The following is a 20,630-nucleotide window of genomic DNA, read 5'->3' on the forward strand; positions in this document are numbered from 1 at the left end:
CAAATCGTCTTACATTCACATTAAGATTTGTAAGGGAGCCCAAATGTACACACCAATAGTGTTACCATCTAATGAGACTGTTGGAATAAAAAGGCATGTGGGGTCACCTGCACTGTATGACAGCATACGCAAAGAGCATACCTACATAAGCGTAAACGTACATTTCCGGATTGAACGTCGAACTCTGGTTTTATTCAATGGGCTTCAATGTCAAGCACAACCTGTTGGTAGCAAACACGCGGTCCGTTTTGCTCTATTTGAAACGGTTTGACTTCAAGACGTTTGAGAAAAAAGTCAAGCAGTAATAATGACACAAGAACGCTTTCAGCAAAAGAAAGGCCCGAAATGAAAGCCATGCATACATCCAGCCTAGGATGGAAAAACACCTTCCAAGGTCAACTCAAAAGATCATAATCAAAACCCAAGATGTCACCCCGATTACCGGCAGCACCATGTGGCACCGCCGGTAATCAGGGTTACGTCCCACTGCTGTTGTGTGGGAGTTAGGCTCAAACATAAGGCGTCATTAGCGAGCCAGACATTCACTGCAGTCTGGGCTCCAAAAAGCATGTGAAGCGAAAGCTGATTTTGAAGGTCATATTAAAGGTCCTCGGACGAGGTAGCACCGTACTGCCGCGGTATGACACTGACATCTTCCAACAGTGTTATCTGAAAGCTCATCATCTATTCCAGCTTGAGCTTCCAGATGTCCCCTGATCATGATCAATTTCAAAGGTATTATTCGAGGTCAAAGGACTGGGTAGCGCCGTGATGCCGCCGTACGGCACTGATGTACTTGTATGGGGTGTCATCTCGAATTCTGTCATCAGTTTCAGCCCACGCTCCCGAAATCACAACAGCCAAAATCAACCTGGCGTCAAACATAGCGCTTTCTGAGAATGTAAAATGAAAAAAGACTTGGCAAAATAGTTGGCATGAAATGTATAACAAAATGATATAACTGCAATGTGTAATGTATAGTGATGGGCAAAATGGCACCTTCAGGAGAAATAGTGGTGAGTGGTACTGTCAGGTAAACAGCTTACAATAAACTAATGACGCTTTTACTGAGAGAATTACAACGAACAAATACTATGGGCCACCTCGGACTAGTGATCTATAACGCGCTTTCGGTGAAAGAAATAGTTAAGCGTCTGTAACGATTTGGGACGAGTGGATAATGCCCAGCATAAGCGCTATGACTTTGCGGTTGCCAATCATGCCTTGTCAACTGCCAGAACTAATTCGCTGACTAAATGACCTACAATGACCTTAGATTGCCATCTGCAGCCCAGTGAACGAGTGTTGGTAGCAGAAGCCCTGGAAACAACCAGTGGTAAACACGCTAGGCCGCATCACTTAAAACGATTGGTTCACCAAGCCCCATTTTGGTTCGACTTGCCGTAGCTAACAGTCGTTTAGCAGCATAACGGGACACTACCTACACTTACATAACTTGCAGCGCATCTAAAGTGCGTATGCCATAATGTAAGACAAACTAGTGACGTCAGCTTGTGGGGTTGCATGCAAAAGGTTCGAACGGAAAGGTGTCTATAATTTGGAGCAGGGATTTAGGGAACAATATGAAGATAAAAGAGGGAAAAACTAGGTACAAACGTGGTCTTAATATTTATCATGTGAGTTTTGACACGTGTTGACAGCGACAATCTGGGGGTGCCAGTAGTGCAGTGGTTAACGCGTCTGCGTCAACCACTGCACGTCTGGGAAACCAGAAGTACGGGGTTCGATTCCCCGCGGTGGCTGCCCCTCCCGCCAGCGTGAGAGGCAGGCGACGCCATCTATCCTCAACAGTGCGTGCGTCGTAAAGCCCCCATGACACACACACATAACGGCAATCCAATAAGAACAAAAGAGTGATTACAGCAGTGTAAAGAACCTGTCATCATTGGGCAAAACAAATGGTGGACCTCTTAAATGGGTTGTAAAAAAACATCCAACACCCGATTGCGTGAAAGCGTGCTGCAACACACATCTACACCGCTGTGCAGAGTCAATGGAAATACGCAACCTAATTATGAGCGCGACGACGTAACAAGTTTCGGGCACCACAAACTTCCTGTATTGCACAGCTACGTTACAAAATGTCACAGGGTGGATGGCTCCCACCATTCTCGGCCACCACCCTAGGCCAGCGCTGGAGTCAAGGGTTGACAAGCCAGGTGCGACAAGTTGTGGCATCGCCGAACAACTGCCCGCTCTCGGCGGAAACGCAGGTCTAGTCGGACGCTGACGCCGTGACACCATGTGCCCATCAGGTCGGGTGTTCCGTGGTCCGACCCCTGTCGGCCTGACCTGATGCCGATCGCCGATTTTCGCTGATGTGGACAACGTCTTTTCTTGCGGCAGACTCATGTGACAGCCTGAAGCATCCACAGAGGTATAGCGATGGCGGAACGCTTCAACTAAGAGCAGCCGCACGCAAGGTCCACAGAAGACTCCCTTGCCATGACACGTCCTTTATCATTGTACAATGCACCGCGCCAGAAAGCCTTGGGACGTTAAGGAGAAGCCTTAGAAAATACGTGATACTGGTTTTCGTTACCAGCATAACATCGCATAACATGCACATAGCATACCTGGAAAGACAAATTTTAACTTCACAAATCTTTTATCGGAAAACAATTCGTCCATGAAAATACGGGCTAGAGTTCTAAAGCAAAACCAACCATTTTAACCTAACATCATTTGTTTTCCTGCTATCGTTAACATGTGGGGGAGTGGCTTAGTGCTCAGGTGAGCACTAAGCGAGGGCCACTCCGTCGATGTCCATTAGTGCTCAGGTGAGCACTAATGGACATCGACAGATGCGATACACAATGTGTCATGTAAGGCCAAAGGATTGAAGACTATTTCTGCTTCGACCCGACCGGATATGGGCAGTTTAAAGCTATTACATATGCGCTATTAAGCTTTAATAGCATATCTTCGGTCAACCTGCAACCAGGCCGGCCGAAGAGGTCAACCTGGTTACAAATGTCAAAGATTGATCTAGCTTCACCTGGAATGATCTGATCTTGCACAAGAAACCGGAACGGTGGCATGCACGTCAGAGTGACACAGTTGAGGAAACAGTCATGAAAACCTCTTGGAGAGCTTTTCCTGCGAAAGACAAGCGTCGGTTGTTACTTTTGGACAACTGTCACCGATCTAGACCTCAAACGAGGGGCATTGGTCAGGAACCGTCCGGGTTTTCAAACTTCAGACTTTCACACAACACCGTGACAAAAGATGTCAACCCGACTACCAAAACTGTCATAACCGTGCATAAAACCGTTCTGAAGTTATTATGGAAGATCTTAAGTGATCCCTAAGGTCCCTCTCTCGTAGAGAGCAGGTTAATAAAAAAGCAAAATAAACAGAAAAACAAAACAAAAAAACAAACAAAACAGTCACAACAAACCATGACAGACATACACCAATCCAGATAGGTAGCTCCAACATATGCTGGTCCCGTTTGAATGCTCGAAGGCATGGACAAGTTTTGTAGGTGGTTGCTCTAGGTCTAGGCTCAGATACAGATCCAGCGACACTGTCATGAAGCGTCATAACGCACGACTCTCTCCGGTCACATGGGCAGGTATGTGCGAAACATCCGTACGACAAACACAGCTCAAACCCTGACATCCACCTGGCGGCATCCCCAAGAAACAGCAGTTCATATCATAGATGGCGGCGGCAAACGACCAGGGACGGCGGGCATTACTTGCCTCCGACTCGACAACTGGCCAAGTCAAGAAGGAAGTGGCGTGCGCGTGCGTACCGCTGATCCTGGGAGCGCGGAATAGCACGCAGTCGGTAGCTGGTCGGTCAGACAGGTGGCGAGGGACGTGTGGCTTATCTTGGAATCGCATGTTACGGTGGGGGTTAGTACAATGGTAACCAGGATCAGCTTATCCTAAGTGTATCACACGGCCCAATATCAGAGGAACAGCTCAGTATGGCTCTACAAAGCCATAATCCTTCAATTTGATTATTCAGTGGACAAAATTCCGTCATCGCACACAAGACTGAGGGGGATCCTCGTTACCCCCGGCACGAAGAAACACTCGATTCCCAGGCGCGCGGGCACCACTCGGTCGGGCCAGCCCTAGGGCACCACTCGGTCAGCCAGCCCCGATAACACCATTCGGATTGGCAGGAGCACGAGGTGCCGCTTGCCAGCGTCGGCCGGGTACCTGGCGCAGAGATCAGCCCGAGCCGGTGCAGCAGCAGCAACAGCGCACTCAACCGGATGCACCCGCACCATACGGCAGCACTCGCAGCACGCGCAGCTCCATCTGCAGCGGGCTAGCCAGCAAGTAGCAGTCCTTTGGTCAGCTACAGCAGAATCCGTGCCTGCAGCCGGCACGCGATTCAGCGTCATCAGGCCCACTGCCAGACCGTCCCGTCAAGTAGCCAGCGTCAACGAGGTGTCAAGACGAGCGCATGACACAGGCTGTTTAATACGGTATCTTAGCGCCAGATCTGCGGTTGCTTGAATTTCTCTTCATCTACACCTGAGGTGAAGGGTGTTCGTCTTAAGCCGCATGCAGCGTAGTGTGCCGACACATTTTCTACGGCAATCCGCTGTTTGTAAATATGACCAAGGTCACGGACCCGTTTGGTCTTACCCGGACAGTGAAGCCATTTTCCCCTGTGATTTATTTGCCCGACCCCTACTCTTGCTAGAATTGAATATCTTTGCAACCATTCAAAGCAGCTTTATGCAGTTTTGCGCAGCAGGAGGCCTAGCTGTAAAAATCTTGCCTTATGAGGTTTGATATATTTGCTTCCAGACCGTTTTAATCAGGTGTGACTTGCTTCACTTGGCTGAACATGGTCACAAGCGTTGCAATTCGAACGAATCCTCCACATTCTAATAGCACAGTAGAAGCAAAATATATTCATTGATCAGTAGCGTAGGTAAGAAATGCAAATAAACGCGAAGATGCGTGTCATGATAGTTGTCATTGGTGTATTGTTAACCTCCCACGCGTGTCACTCTTTCATCTGTATGTGACATTTGCACACGGAAGGCCACCAAAAGTCACGGCCTTAAAGTGGCAACTGACCTGATTCGACAACTAGTTGGCTTAGGTTGGCTTACTAGATAGCTCGTTGACTTAGGTCGAGCGCCAGCAGTGCGACATGATTTACGAGCATATTGAAACGACAAAGCTACGCCCTGTGGGTCGATTGCATACAGATCGCAATTGATAAGACACTAGTGTTAGCCTTATTCCTCCGAGAAAAAGCAGGATAATGGAGATTGCTTTTTTAGATTTTAGCTGATCTGCTATTGTATCGATAAAGGCACGTTGCCGAAATATCAACCCAACTATATCTCCATTCTCCTGGATTCTTTTCGAGAAATGCGAAAAATCAAAAAAATCTCTCTGTCAATGCGAAAAATGTGCTAATACGAACTCGATCACAAAAATACAAGATTAATAAAAAGCTGTTTAGCATAAGCTAGTTAAAGACATTCCATTGGTCCCTTTTGCTCCATGCGGCCCAGGTATAGCAGGGAAAGGCAGGTATGCACCTGTTTCCCATGCAATATGTTGGCATGGTTGAGCCAAAGTAAATGGTCAATCGTGCTTTGTTCTCTCAACGTAGCCACCAAAAGCGAAGCAGCCCATTTAAGGAGGTGCTGATCACGGCGAACGTCTTTACTCACAATTCACAACATAAGGGATAAGGGATAATAAGGGATGAGCTTGCCTGGCAATTTCCCTCCCTGTCACGACACGCTCAGGTACCCGGTGCCGGTGACGGGAGAGAAACTCTGCAATACAAGCAGAAAGACACTGCCATCCTGATACCGCACTTAAGACCATCCCCAGACCAAACTCGGTCCGTTTGCAGTGGCCTTTAGCCTGGCTCATCGCCGTGAGTTGGTGAGGAGCAGGCCAGAGCGGGCGCACAGCCGCCGACCACCATGTCGAGGCCGAGACAAGCTGGTCAGCCGGCTGTCAGCGCCCGGGACGCCGTCCAGACGGAAGACCGCGCGCGCTATCCGGGGCAGTCATCCCGTGAAATTGGGAGCTGACGGGGCGGGCGGAACCGGGTCATCAGAGGGAGGAGCCAGAGCCGGGTCATCTGCTGGAGGAGCCTGAGCCGGGTCATCTGAGCAACGAGCCGCAGTCGGGTCGTGTGTGGGAGGAGCCGGAGCCGGGTTATCTGCCGGAGGAACCGGGGCCAGGTCATCTGTCGCAGGATCCGGCGCCGGGTCATCTGCCGGAGGAGTCGAAGCTGGGTCATCCGCCGGTCAACCCGGCCTGTCGCGCTAGCCCAGATCAGACCTCAGAGTGAACAGCGACGCGGTCTGGTGACGCGCCCACTGCCGCCGCCGCTCTCGTCAGCTCCAGTGCCACTCCGAGGCAGCACTCCACTGGCGCCACACTCCAACCAGACATTTGACATTGACCGCGGCGGAGCGATGACGCTCGGCAGTCGGACGTCATGCTGTCACGTGCTCCTACACACTGGCGCCACACTCCAGTCAGACGTTTGACACTCACCGCGGCGGAGCGATGACGCTCGGCAGTCGGACGTCATGCTGTCACGTGCTCCTACACACTGGCGCCACACTCCAGCCAGACGTTTGACATCCACCGCGGCGGAGCGATGACGCTCGGCAGTCGGACGTCATGCTGTCACGTGCTCCTGCAGTCCCATGTCCTGCCCTGGTACATGTGGACCTATACTACGATCATTACACGATTAATTTTCTACGATTGTGATGATTCCGTGCGGTCAGAAAGGGTAATAAATGCACCAAATAATAAAGGATACGCTAATAAAGGATACGCAAGTATTAACCCCGTCCGCACGCCCATGATTCCGATACTACCGCACAAACAGAAATCCATTGGACGTTTTGGTAATTCGTGACCAAACTTCTACACAAAAAGGCATTTACCGCACAAATGTTACACACAGACCGTCTACGAGACATTGCATTACATGGCTTCTTCTCCGTTGTGACACACACAGACCGTGTACGAGACATTGCATTACATGGCTTCTTCTCCGTTGTGACACACACAGCTGGAAACATCAGGACTGCGCAGAAACAGCTTCCATGCGACATTTGTTCAGCTAAAGGAACATCTTCAAAAACTTCCCGCACAAAATTTCCCGCACGCGAAACCTATGCGCTACTTGACTGCCACGGACAAAGGCTGCGCACAACAGCGGCGCAAAGCATTACAGCTACGACTGACAAATATGCTAGCCTCTGCGCACCGTAGTAAAAGAAATGTCTTGGAATACAACAATGACAATCTTGCAGGGTAAACTTGGGTCATTTTAGATCAGAGAAGAACATGATATACGGCATTCGGTTTGCATTGTACAACTGCTTCATCCGCACCACATCCGGTGTCTGCCTTTGCACTTAAAAATCGCATAGAAATTTTGACCGTAGAAGCTTCGTGAGTGCAAGTAATGTGATAAAGTTCCGTCGTAGTAGTTCTGGCGTTTGACAATAATACTGCGCAGAAGTTTTGTCAGAAGTGTTCACGCCGTGTAGCGATTTGATCTGCAAAAGGTTTGTCGCAGGCAAATTTTTATGGTGAAGGTTTTGTCAGGAGAGGCGTCATACGTATAGCGTTTTTGCTGTGTTTTGCCTTGTCAGAACGAGTTAAGTGCCATGCCGTATAAGTTCTTTCAGTCACAGTTTTGTGCGTAGCAGTTTTGAGGCGGAGCTATAAGGTGCTTAGTTTTAAGGTGGAGCCTGCGAGGTCTGCTATAGGGTATCATGTAATGTGCATCAGGTGGTGAAGGTTTCGCAGCGATCGGTTCAGCAGGGCCTTAAAACTCAGTTGTCCGCAAGCAATACTTTTGAAACTTGGGACATTTGATGACTTTTGACCTAACCCAGAGTCACAACATTTACCACTGTAACAGAGAGTCAGGTATGGTGCATCTAATGATGAAGGTTGTCAAGGGACCGATTCGGTAGGTTCTGAGATCTGAGTTGTCTGCTTTTGCATGTGAAGTTTTCCCTTCGCGTTGTTGGATGGTTTGACCCCAGGTCTGGTCTCTAGATAGCCACCCAATTACCGATCTCATTGTATGGAATCGATTTGTGAAGGTTTCAAGGCGATTGGACGAGCCGTCTCGGAGAACTTGCATGTCTGCTTCATGAATGGTTTTTTTTAGTCCCTGCCATCCCTGAGACCGCGCATTCATTCCCCTGTTTCGGCCAGAGATCACCAAGACCGAGCAGCCTGCTCCGTGTCAGTCTAAGCTCTGATCCATTTTCAGACAAAAGGATCCATTTTCCGAGCAGAGACGAGGCCGGGCCCGCGATTTACATTGATCGGGCCTCTGCAACTTTGCGGGGCTCCTGTACCAGTCACGGGCCCACAGCGCCTAACAGGGTGTCCTATGTTAACAAGGGGCCTCGAGTCGGCCAGGGGGACATTCGCTGAAAAGGGATGGGAACAGGATCCCAAATGCCCCAGGGCCCCTTGCGCTGGCCTCGGCCCTCCGGAAATTCACGGAAATATGAGAACTTATGATGAGCATTCACACTGCAACAGTGACGAGGCCCTGTGTCAGGCAGGGACCCTAGTACCGAACGGTGGGCCCTCCTACACAATTCCAGCATGGACCCGTTAAGCCGAACTGCCTGCAGTGATCAGGAATATTATTGCGCAAATAAGGGTTTCTACGCTGATCCGGGGTAACTGCGCGGGCCAAAAGGCCTTCCGCGTCAGCGAGGGGGCCAATGTTATATGACTTAGCCCTCTAACGGCCTCCGGACCGGCCAGGGAATCCCGCCCCGTGTTGCTATAATAACAGCCGTAAGATTCCTCGCGGTGGGACCGAGTGGCCCTTCAGCCCTTGACCGGAAACCATGATGTGGCCCCTAGTGTTCTCCTCAAGGCAGTTCATTGCCCGGAAAAAGTAATGGGTGTTATACGCGTTGGGTATAGTGTCTCGAAGTGAGATCCAAAACAAAAAAGACCACCCCACGTTTGCCTGAGAGCCCTCCTTATTTTGCAGAACCGACTAGTGGAACAAATTGCATCAAAAGTTGTAAGCCTGCGCGCTCAATCTCGGGAGCAAGGACAGCGGCGTCCGGGGATGCGATTTCGGTAAAACTGAAAGGCGTTGGCTACTGCAAGTAATACCAGGCGGCAGGTGCTATGCGTGCAGGGACAACAGGCATGAACTAATACTTCTGAATGTCCTTCAAGCTTAATTCGAACTTTTCAGTGATTCGACAGGACGAATCTTTCTTTAAATTTGAGAGCTGTCCTCTCAATAAGTTAACAGCTACAGCAACACAAAAATCGACATTTTACCTTCTCTCTTCTAGTTCCACCACCAAATTCCAGCACCACTTCGCGTTCCTGTAAAGGTCAATCCGTTCTAAATCATCAATTTAAAAATCGCGCCGTTGGAATATACGCCCGAAATGCCTTCTAAATGTACGATTTGATGTCCTGAAGCGGTAAAAGCTTCTTCTTTCAAATGCACCATCACTTTCGTCAGCCCGTTGGCGACGGCTTAGTGTTCGCCGCAGTGTCAACGCCGCGCGGGCCTAAGGAACCTGCACGCCTAGGGTCTAGGGTAGTTTTTGCTACTAAGGTTGGCGAGCGAGCGCGCTCAAAACTACATTACATACTTTGCATCACTTACAGATTCTGACTGAATGTTGAACATTTCCAAACCAAGGTAGCTTGGTCATGTCAGTACAAATGGTCGACCCATTTCTATCTACAATCTACATTCGCGGTGTCCTTATTATTTCTCTAGAACCCAAAGCAGGATTCTGACAGAGCTTCTGAGCTTTATCTGTTAAGAAAGAGTCTTGCGGGTAAGTATGAAGTGAAGAGCGCGGGCGATTTATTTCACGCGGTCGTTTAATGCATGATATCTTCAGTTTATTGACCATAAACTTCAGACATAGTTGATCTCATGGCACCTTCTGGCTCCTGTTACAGTTCTGACAATGCCCTCATCAGAAGCGGGTCATACCCAGCAAATTTTATTTGCGGGTCTTTCACTTTCAGGGGACCTTTGTCAACCTTGTCCCCCTCCTTGCCAAGGCTCTGGCCGCCCCTCCCCCCGCTAGCCGCATGCACAGTACGGAAAATATCATCCATACGGACGGAAAATCGTTTGAGGTAACCAAACACCATGATGAGCCGAACAACTTTGAAACACGTTGTATTTTGAGTACTTTACAACGGAGCTGTCGGCTACGTACCAAAACACACCAAACGATACCTTAAAGGCCATCTTTAAAATGAAACATCGCTCAAAAGATTTAATGCCGTACAGGTTAAACATAAAGGCACAAATACATGCGATGCAACCTGTCCCATCATCCCATAGATCAATTGTACGAGATACGGCATGGGTAAATTGCAGTCATTCTACTTTATGTTAATCAACGCTAAGAAAAAATACAATTAGACAGCTAAGCTGACTGAGAACGACAGGTGGCGAGTGTACAAAGGAGTATCATGTGGTTTGACGACTTAATAGTTAGAGTTCAAAACCGAGGCTCGAAAAAAATTGAGTCCGAAAAAATCACCTCAGAATTAGCGGCCCTTTATTTGGCGCCATTAAAAAATCGCGATCAAACAACTGCAAGCTACTAAAATTATGCAGTAGCGTAGTTTCCCATGACTGGCGCAAACGGGCGGGAAACGGGCATGGAAACTATCCCAACAGTCCACATCCCAGGGGTCGGAGCGCCAAAAAAATGGCACGTCTCGGTAGAGAGCAAGACAGGAATCGTGTGTGGCCAGACGTGTGGTCGCACGTGCCGCGTGTGACGTTTGCAGCAGTAGCCAAGATGGATCCGCCCAGTTTTTACGGGTTTCCGCGTTTTGTACCATGTCTCGGCAGCCAGCGCGAGTAGAGCCACGAATCCAATTTCAAAGCGCTGACCTCTGTACCGTCTGCATTTTAAGTGGACAACACGAGTTTGAGCGACGCCTGGTTGCATCAGTAATCATAGGCAAGGCGAACATGTCGGCATTGCGAGCAACGGTGCTGAATGCATCACGTTGTGGTCGAAGCTGTAGCCAGGACAGTGACGAAATTTACGTTGCAAAAATCACCAATTCATCGCATGTATTTACCACCCATCTATTCGTCATTCTCTGTACTGTGCCTTCTATACGCATCCAAACCCAAAGGGTTGCGATGTAACGTTTTCACGTCGTCCAAATACCACCGGCCGATACCTCAGTCGTTGGCGATCAGTATTTCGAGTAAAACGACGAAACTCCCACGTTTCCGGCATCTGGCATCCGTCATTCATCCAATCATTCGATGCGGCGAGAAACGTAAGCTATGTTGATGACCGAATGCATTACCCAACATCCTTGCTTTGAGAAACATCAGAGAAACTAGACATATCCAGGGAATAATAATTTGCAACAGGTGCGATATTAGGCCCGAAAAATGCAGTGATTTCTTAGGCGAATGTCACTGCTAATGCAAACATTCTAAGGGCCTTGTGGGACGCATTTTGAAGTCACTCAAGAGTCGCTCAAGACAACACAGCGGAAATCGTTGCAGCACTGACGAATGGCGGCAGTAAAATAAGGTAGATAGAATGCACAACAACAGTGTGAGCAGTGAAGCAGTGAAAATATTAAGAACAAGATTTGAAAGCCGGACAACCGCAGATTTTGTCCGAGTAAGCAGAGCGTAAGCCCATCACAGAAGAGTGCCTTAAATGATGTTTCAGGGTTAGTCAATTTTATTGCTTTGTCGTGCCTCATCAGCTTTGACGCATAATTATGTGTTACGAAATCGGTAAGCGATATGACAACGTTTATCTCAGGTTCGAATCAATGCTGCCGCAGGGGTTTACGATTGCTCCATAGAACGAATAAAATGCAATTATTCAGGCACTCGGAACAGCCACCTCCCAGCACGCATACACGTGTAGAGAGGGTGGGGGAGGAATGGGCTATCACACACCGATTTCCGCCAGGGTTGCAAGCGATTGAACTCATGATGCTGCACGAAAAACTGGCTTGCATATCAAACTTTGTTTACCATAACCCACCGATGTCCCTGGTGGTCGGCACACAACACCCGGCTCCCATGAGACATCCGGCAGCTAGAGATCGGATTGGCCAAGAAATCCCATGAATAGGTTTGACGGCATCCCAAAATAATGCAAACACAAATCGTCCATAAAAGCTCCGGCGCTTAGCGAAGCGAGCCCGCAAGCATTTTTTAAGTCCATTCACACTTCTTTCTAATCTCTAACGCGTCTAGATGTAAGTTTAGATTTAAACGTTCCGGAGCCTCTTTGTCACTTTAAAGTTAAATACCAATAAAATGGAATCCATGGGTAACGGGTGAGCATCGGCGGTCAGATATGGATAAAGACAGTGTGTAGGCACAGCCCAACGGTAACGAGTCGATTGGGTTCAGAAAATCTTACCCGGAAGGCCTCTAGTGTGGGCTCAAACCGAGGCGTAGCCGATGGATTTGACAAGCAAACTTTTACCCGTGAAGTACTCTCACCCAGAATCGTCTCGTCAGTGCCACCTTTTTCTTTCCTTTAAATTATCCCGGAATTTCGGCAACTAATCCAAGATGTCTTTAAGATCAAAATTCATTTTTTGGGGGTACTTTTTGGGAGCTCAGATCTCAAGCGTGGGTATCGAATAACGCACTTGTCAAACGGGCCTCAAAAGAGACAGCTTCGTTAAGAATACACTGCAGTTTTTCTGTCCGATGCGCGCCAAAAGGTGGTAAGTAGTGAATCCGTTTGTAATAAAGCCACACAAAACGGTCCAGCAAATAACCATGCAAGTGGCACGTGGTCCAAATCGGAGACAGGACGTTAAACTGCGGAGCCGACCAAACCCCGTTGCGACCAATTTTTACCAATGGAAAGAAAAAAGTAAAGGGGTAACGCAAACGCCCCGTGACGTATCGTGGTCCACCTCGCAAAAATGTAGGTCCTGCCATGTATGGGTACCAACGGTCGAATGGCTGTCAAGCGAAGTAGCGATAAGAAAACTCAGATGCCTGGTGGACATTAAACACCGTGAAATGAGCTTCCATTTGTATCGATTTCAAAGGCACGGATCGTTCAGTTTATCCCGTAAAGACTGTATTTGACATTGTTTTTGAAAAAAAAAACGAGGCGTTATTCTATTTGTGGACAGTACATGCCCTTCTCACGATGCAGCGGGGCTCACGTCGTTATCTGCTCGTGTCGCCAAGATGTGGCGACAATCATGGAGGTGCCTGCAAACCGTCGAGCCTGTTGTTGGCGCGCTATCGCACGTCCGCGGCTGTGCGCGTCGATTCGAGCATTCGGCTTTACTATTTCCCGTTCTTTTTCAAACCAAAATATGCTAAACGTTTTCCGCTGTGAGCTCCCGTCAGCCAGCTCCGAACAGGGCCACGAGGCGCATTTCGGTATTATTTTAGATGCTTGCAAATTTTGCGCTTACTATGTTAAGCCAATGGGTCATGTTTGCACTCGCCGACGACGCCGGCCAGTCCATTCTGGCCACAGATTTCACACAGTGCTGCGCCCATGCTGATCTCGCCGCATGTCAAATCACGGTGGGCCAAGCGGCACCACAGCCGGGCTGCAAATACATTGGCGCATGATAAGCAGACACAGTATGCAAATTATAATTTGTATTTGTATAATTTGTATATTGCAATGATATCTGGTATATTGCATGACGTTTGGTTCTCAGCGGTGCGTTCCCCCCAGGCCAATGGAGCACTGGCATAATCCCGTGATCTTGAAAAAATGTGAGTGATAGTGTTAGCAGCGTATCCACATGGAACCGGGTGCAATGAGGTCACTGCACCAGATGTTCGGCGCCGCTGTTAACCCTGGCCAACCCGGGGTAATTTTCTCGCCTACTTCAAGCCGTAGCGTTCTCAGTATTCTTGCTATTCGACGCCTTAATGGGCTATGACCATGGGACGAAACAGAAGATGGCCTTTGATTTGCCGCCGTTGGAATACAGCGACGCCGAACCTGACCTTTTCAGACTAACTGGCGACCGGCCCGACGCAACCAGCTGTAACGCTTCGGGAACAAAAAAAAAATCGAGGAAAAATCGGAAGAGCCAAAAGCGTTCGGCCGTACGGAACTGAGGCAGACCAGTCGCAAATCACAGCGTGAATCGGTCAAGTGTGGAGTAATGGTCCAAGACCGGGCTAACGCTGAGCGAAGGCAGTGTCGAGCTGGCAAACATTGCTGACGGCAAGCACTTGAATGCATCCCGCCATGTGGCCCTGAGCACAGAATTAAGCACTGGAACGGAATTCGTTCACTGTCAACACTAGCTGGCTTTATCGGCTGCCACGCAGCGGACGTCCTAGTCGATAGCTTGACGGCGCGGAAATGATGGTTTTCAGTTCAAAACGCCTCGTTTGTTCAAAGGCGGGCATGAAAGACACGTGCGTTGAGTGAAGAGAATCAACATATATACCAGATCATGTTCTGCATTTGGTCCGGTCTGAAGGGTGGTCTACACGGCAGATAGCCTCTGCTTCACACCATAGACAGATGAGAAAACAACACTTTAGCTGTGGGTAACGTTTTGTAGCACTGACCGAAATGCACGTGACAATGCCCCAACCTGTAGAGAACGGACCACGCATGGTAGCAACCACTCCAACATCTACTTGACGCATCGGAGCCTAGAACCAGACGTGATGTTACCATTGTAATCCCCTTCCGCACCCGAGCTGACCCACGCCCCCATCCCTCACCTCAAGCACTCACAAAACACATGAACAGGCCAGGAAGTGTTCACAACATCTGCGGGTAACAGTGAGTAGCGAAAAGACTGTTGGATGCCGAGATTACCGCTACTCGGCATTCATTTGTCGTTTTACATTCTCGAGGAGTCATAATCCTATTTTCAGGATTGGCTCGCCAGTGAGTGAGTGAGTCTGTGCTGACCTGGACCAGTATGAGCCAAGCACGACGACGGCGTGGTCCGACGGTGTCACAGACCACGCCTATATAGGCACAGAATTCGGCTGCCAGCAGCTGGTGCAGCTCCTCCTCCAGCAGCACGTGCACAACATCCTAGCAGGCACAGAGTGGTCGGCATGGGCGGACCGGCTGTCACCACGGACAGGCGTGTGGGTGCACTGACGAAGGAACAATTACTGACGGCACGCTTGGCAGGGCGACCGTGGTACCTGTAGGCATTACTGACGGGATTCTGGATAGGCTAACCGTTGTGTTCGCAGGCATCCCTCACGGGACACTGGATGGGGTGACCACTGTACAACTACAACACTTCACTCCCCTCGCGCTTCAGCGTGCCTTACGCCTCGAAGGCCAATTCTGGAACTTTACACTGTAGCGCAGCACAAAGCTGCTGTACGGAACCGTTCTGCTCCAGGCGCTTGCCCTCGGCAGCAGGCAGGACAGCAGAGTGAAGTGATCGATGGCCGTCCCATTGGTTCGACGGTGCGGTAGTGAAGCTTGACCGGAATCAAAGTGAGAGCGTGCTGTGCGGTTTGCATAACAGGCGAATGGGTGGTGGGTGAGCATACCTGGCTAGTTGACCTCAATTCGGGAGGATATACGAAAGAAAACGAAACAACTGGATGCGGAACTTTGATGAAAAAATTATTCCAAACTTTTGATAGGAAAATCATAAGGATCACGCTACCGCCTGCTACCTGGGTTAGTTGTTATGACTTAGCTAGTTATTTAGGGATCCACCAAGTTTGGTGGTGCTTGTTGCGTAAATCTTGATGCCACCATCCCATCGTGAAATTCCGAGCCAGCGGTAGAACATTACCTCGAAAGCTGAACTGGCAGCAGTGCCTGGAACTGCACGTCCTACCGGAGGAATGAGTCGTCGAACGTCATTCGGCCTTCGCCGCACCCGCTGCCACCAGCCGCAGTCCATGCCAGCCAGGACCAAACAATGAACGCGCAAAGCGAGTCGAATCCTCCCGGCAACCAGTAACTACACTGTAGGCATCCTAACCAACCGCGCTGTTGGGACGAACGGCAAACTGGAAAGATGGGCAAATATTAGTTGTTATTTTTCTGGGCAAGGTTCAGCAATTGAGGACAAAACAAATATTGACGCTTGCGGAATCACGAAACGACAAGTTTAGAATGACCAGCATTTTGGACATATTGGACCAAGTATGGCGAGGGCCAAGTAGCAACGCCTCGGATAAAACCATGTGACCTACATTAAGATATAGGAAGAACACAACTTACCGATTCAGGAGTCTAAGGCGTGCGCTGCATCTAAACATTTGGCTCCAACCAAACAAAATGCATGACTGGCTATGCCGGTGTAGGCTTCAATGTTACCGATATTTTTATAAACAAATGCATTCAAAGATCTCATTGTCGTGGTCTAAGTACTCGTCCCTTGCCCTGACGTTCCCCTGTCGTTGTCTAACTACATTTCGATTAATTATTCCGAAAGTACCGATGGCTCTTCCTCAAGCTTGCCCGCAAAAACACTGATGTTTTCCTTCCCTCTCATGGTTCGTTCCGCTAGCTCGGTTGGCTAGAGCGCTTGCGTCCCACACCTCGTGGAAGGTTCGAATCGCTGTACGCGCTCATCCCTTGACCGCGGCCGGCGGCAGCGTGTGCGGCAAGGCCGGCTGATTTCGGAGGGCCCTTCGCCCAGGGTAGATCGGACAGTGCAAGGGATGTGGCACGTTACTACTTTCGCCGCAAAACTATACCGCTGACTTGGAGTTCCACAATCGAGTGACGCTGTCCCGGCTCATGCAGCAAACACCACTTGCCGAGGCCGCTAGTCCCATATATTTATCCAATAAAAAATCCGGAACCAAATCTTGAAGAAAATGAGAAACTAAGTGCTGGATCCATTTCTGTTGTTGTAGTTTACATATTTTCCAGAGTTAAAGTTAAGTGGGGACGGATTCCTATCGCCCACTCACCAGGCACACGAAAAGAACTGAACGCACAAAAGCCTGTTCAGCTATCTTCGATTCCGTTCGAGCTTTAATACCACACTGTTGAACGGATGGGACTGCCATCAATCACTCCACCTCTCTGACCTGTCTGCTGCCGGGACATGCGCTTGGATTAGGACTGTTCCACAAAGCAACAATCTTAAGATTTCCGAATCGATCTCCGAGAAATCCGGAAAGCTGGAGCGCGAGAGGGCCTCATTGTTGCGATAACTGTACCCACTTTATACCGTGGCAAGCACTGGACAGTGCTGATAAACGAGATCCCCGCTACGTATCGACCCGTTGATTTGAGAGCACCCACCTTAAGCAAAATGCAGTCTGGTCTCTGCGGAAGGATGCATCGGAAACAGCACTGGGGCCGAAGAGTAAATCTACTTCCTAGCTGACCAAATGCATATTTATCTGAAGAGCGTAAGTGCTTTCGTTCAAGATGTATGCGACCATAGTTTTCGCATTAGTGATGACTTTTGCGCACCTTCTTGTCAGGCTAGAAAATCTCACTTAAAGGGAGTGTTCCTCAGTTACATGGGGTTTTGAGCTGAAATAACCACCTTGGAGACCTTTAGGGCTGTTCACAACCCTGTCCTTGTTAAGAACTAAGCCCCTCTTTTTTGTGAGCCACGCTCCCGCGAAAATGGGGACGGTATTTCGGGGAAGACATTTCAAAGCAACCTTGGCATTCATAACGTCATAATAACGTCGCTCAAATCCTACCATTCCATAAGCCGTGCAGCGATCAAGGCCAAGAAGCATATAACTGTGCAGGCGTTCATATATGGCATTCGTGAGCACACTTTCCAGATACAGCGGACGTCAGCTGACCCTCAATCAATGTTGCGCAAGGTACGAGGACGTCATCAAACCATGACGCATTGTGGCGCATATTTACTTAACAGGAAACTTCGATGTCTATAGCAGTCTTTTCATTTAAAAGTAAATCATTGCTATAAGCGAACTTGTTTCATCATATCTGATGCTTGCTTTAACATCATCAAATGTGAAACATTTCCTTTTAATTGAGTCGCGTGGACGTGGATCATCTTTTCCAAATTTCAACCTCGACGCGTGGTGAGAGTTACAGCCCTAAACAGTCCGGGGGCACCAGCACCTCGGCAGCCAAGCGACAGCGATCGCGCCGTGGCCCACATGGTCGCTCCTCTTCCACGCTGCAGACCCGCTCGTCAATTGGAAGCGACACATGACAGCCTCAATTTCTCAACTGCTTTAGATGCGGTGTACGCAGGGGAGCTCATGGCTATCGCCGCCGTGACCTGGCCGCGCCAGGTCCGTCGCAGTGGCGCATCAGCCGCCGGCAGGTGATATGATACGCTCGTGGCTCAGACGGTCCGACCGACGGCAGGCAATTCGAGCCGACATCGGCTCCGCTAATGAAAGCGCCATCACCGTGATCGAAACTCCGGCCGAGCGTGGAACGACGCCGTGGCGTCATCGGCCCCTGGCCCACAGCGTCGTCGGCCCCTGGCCGCCGCCTCCCCGGTCCCCTGGTCCACGACGTGATCTGTTCCCGAGACCGCTGAGTCATCGACAGCCGGGCCCGCGGCGTCATCGGTCCCCGGGCCCGCGGCGTCGTCTCAGGTCTCCGGTGTGTTCGTGGCCCCAGCAGCGCCAGGTGCGCGGAGCCGCCGGAAGGCCGCACCACGGGCGAGGATTTATCGGACGGCGGCACCGGGTGAGAGGACACGCCAGACAGCGGCGCCGGGTGAGAGGACACGCCAGACAGCGGCGCCGGGTGAGAGGACATGCCAGACAGTGGCGCCGGGTGAGAGGGCACGCCAGACGGCGGCGCCAGGTGTGGGGACCGGCTGGACACCGGAACTAGGCATTCAAAATGCTCGAAAAATACTTACGGGGGTCAGGTGAGCGCAACTAATTTGGTATGGGTGGCTGATGGGTATGAATATGGATATGGTCATGGTTAGCGAGTGGACTGGGTACAGGAAAACGTACTCTTAAACGCCTCTATGCACCACACACACCAGCTTGTAAAGCGCTGGGGGGGGGGGGGGGGGGGCTGCATCTCTCTCCCTCTCCCTCTCTCTTCCGCTCTCTCTCCCATTATCTTTTTAGATACGACGTCTTGGTATAAGTTACCAAGATGTGCTTAGGTGTTTCATGATGCATTTTTGCATCAATTAACACGCACCCGGGTGGCCGCTTGGATACCCTTCGCTCGGGCGAGATGGAGGGTGGGGGGAGGGGTAAATTGATCCGCTGAGATCACAAGAACTAAGAGAGCCAAAGACATCAAATTTACAGTGGTGTATTGACCCGTGCGTAAACTCATTAGGCCAAAGTTTGAGGTTCCAAGGTCATGACCTTCGGGTCAAATAGGGTCAAACATCTTCAAACTCCAGGTTTGTCTCCAAAAGTGCCCCTAGAACCTAAATATCTGTCTTAAGCAAAAGGTCGTATGATCATTTAAAGACAGTGACCCTGTTTGACCTTTTGAAAGTCATGGTGATGGAAATCATACTAGCCTGCTTTGAGCTTTGTAATTGAATAATCGGGAAAGATTACGCTAGACATTATGTTCCTGACAACAAAATGTTGACCTGGGTAATTTTAGGTCAGTGACCAATTCTTGCTTCGAAGAAGTCCATGAAAGGTGTACAATGCAATTCTTGTGGTCAATAAATTCGAAGTGGGGACCAGAAGCTACCCCATACAGCAAGCTCTAGAATGATGAAGCAGGCTACTTTGACCTTGGTCTGACTGTCCTGGGTCAGACCCGACCTCAGGCAAATGGAATTTGTTCATTTCATTGTGGTGTTGCCTAGCACAGAATCTCAGGGGTGTATGGCTTCGTGTAATACTCCGTGGTTGCATCAAATTGAACAATTCCCTAGAAATTGGCTTCGCTGAATCCATTTCCTGACTTTGACCTGCCGTAGGTCAGCGACCTTACAAGATTCCTCTTAACTGTTGATACCAGACGATCTGCTATTCAATTGTCTTCAGCCATGAAAAATTTGGCGTGGCTACGCCACGCCGTTCCCTTGGGGGCGGGGGGATCAAATTTATCCCCACACCAACGAGTGTTAACAAGAGTAAATTCTCCACAATATATGTTGCTATCGCCAAGCCGCTTATGAGCACGTTCTTGGCACCTCAAATATTGGCTTCAAAGGGATATGAATTTTAGTTAAGGTGCAACCAAACAAAACATTCTCCAACTCGTTCATTTGAGGACATTTGTCTTCAGCTCCTCCCCAAAGATGATAAGGAAGGTGCCCTTTTATAATAAATAATTTTTCGCCGCTCGTTTCAACGAGCATGCATTGCTATCCTGCTACAATCAAGGGATACCGTTCTAAGCTGTTGTGTTTCTAAACGAAACGCAGCCCTCATCCGGCTCGTTTCGAATGTGTGGCAAATGGAATGTCTCCCGTGACAGTATCATGCGTGACACAGGCTGATTGCGACAGCGTTGCTAGTTGAGCTGGCTCCCAAATCGTCATGCGTATGTGCTTATGCACGCATAGTCGGTGCTCATTGAGCTCGCCCACGCCCAGCCATCCCAACTACCTCCGGGCAGCACGGGTGATGATGATGCCTTTGAACGTTCGCTATCACAGGTCAAAGTACAGCAGCACATGTGCAGCACCCGCTGCGTCTTTAACAGTAATCCAGTATAACACATTCGACAGCAA

Source organism: Pollicipes pollicipes, unplaced genomic scaffold (genome assembly GCF_011947565.3).
Source record: "Pollicipes pollicipes isolate AB1234 unplaced genomic scaffold, Ppol_2.1 Scaffold_7261;HRSCAF=8764_pilon_pilon_pilon, whole genome shotgun sequence".
Lineage (NCBI taxonomy): Eukaryota > Metazoa > Arthropoda > Thecostraca > Pollicipedomorpha > Pollicipedidae > Pollicipes > Pollicipes pollicipes.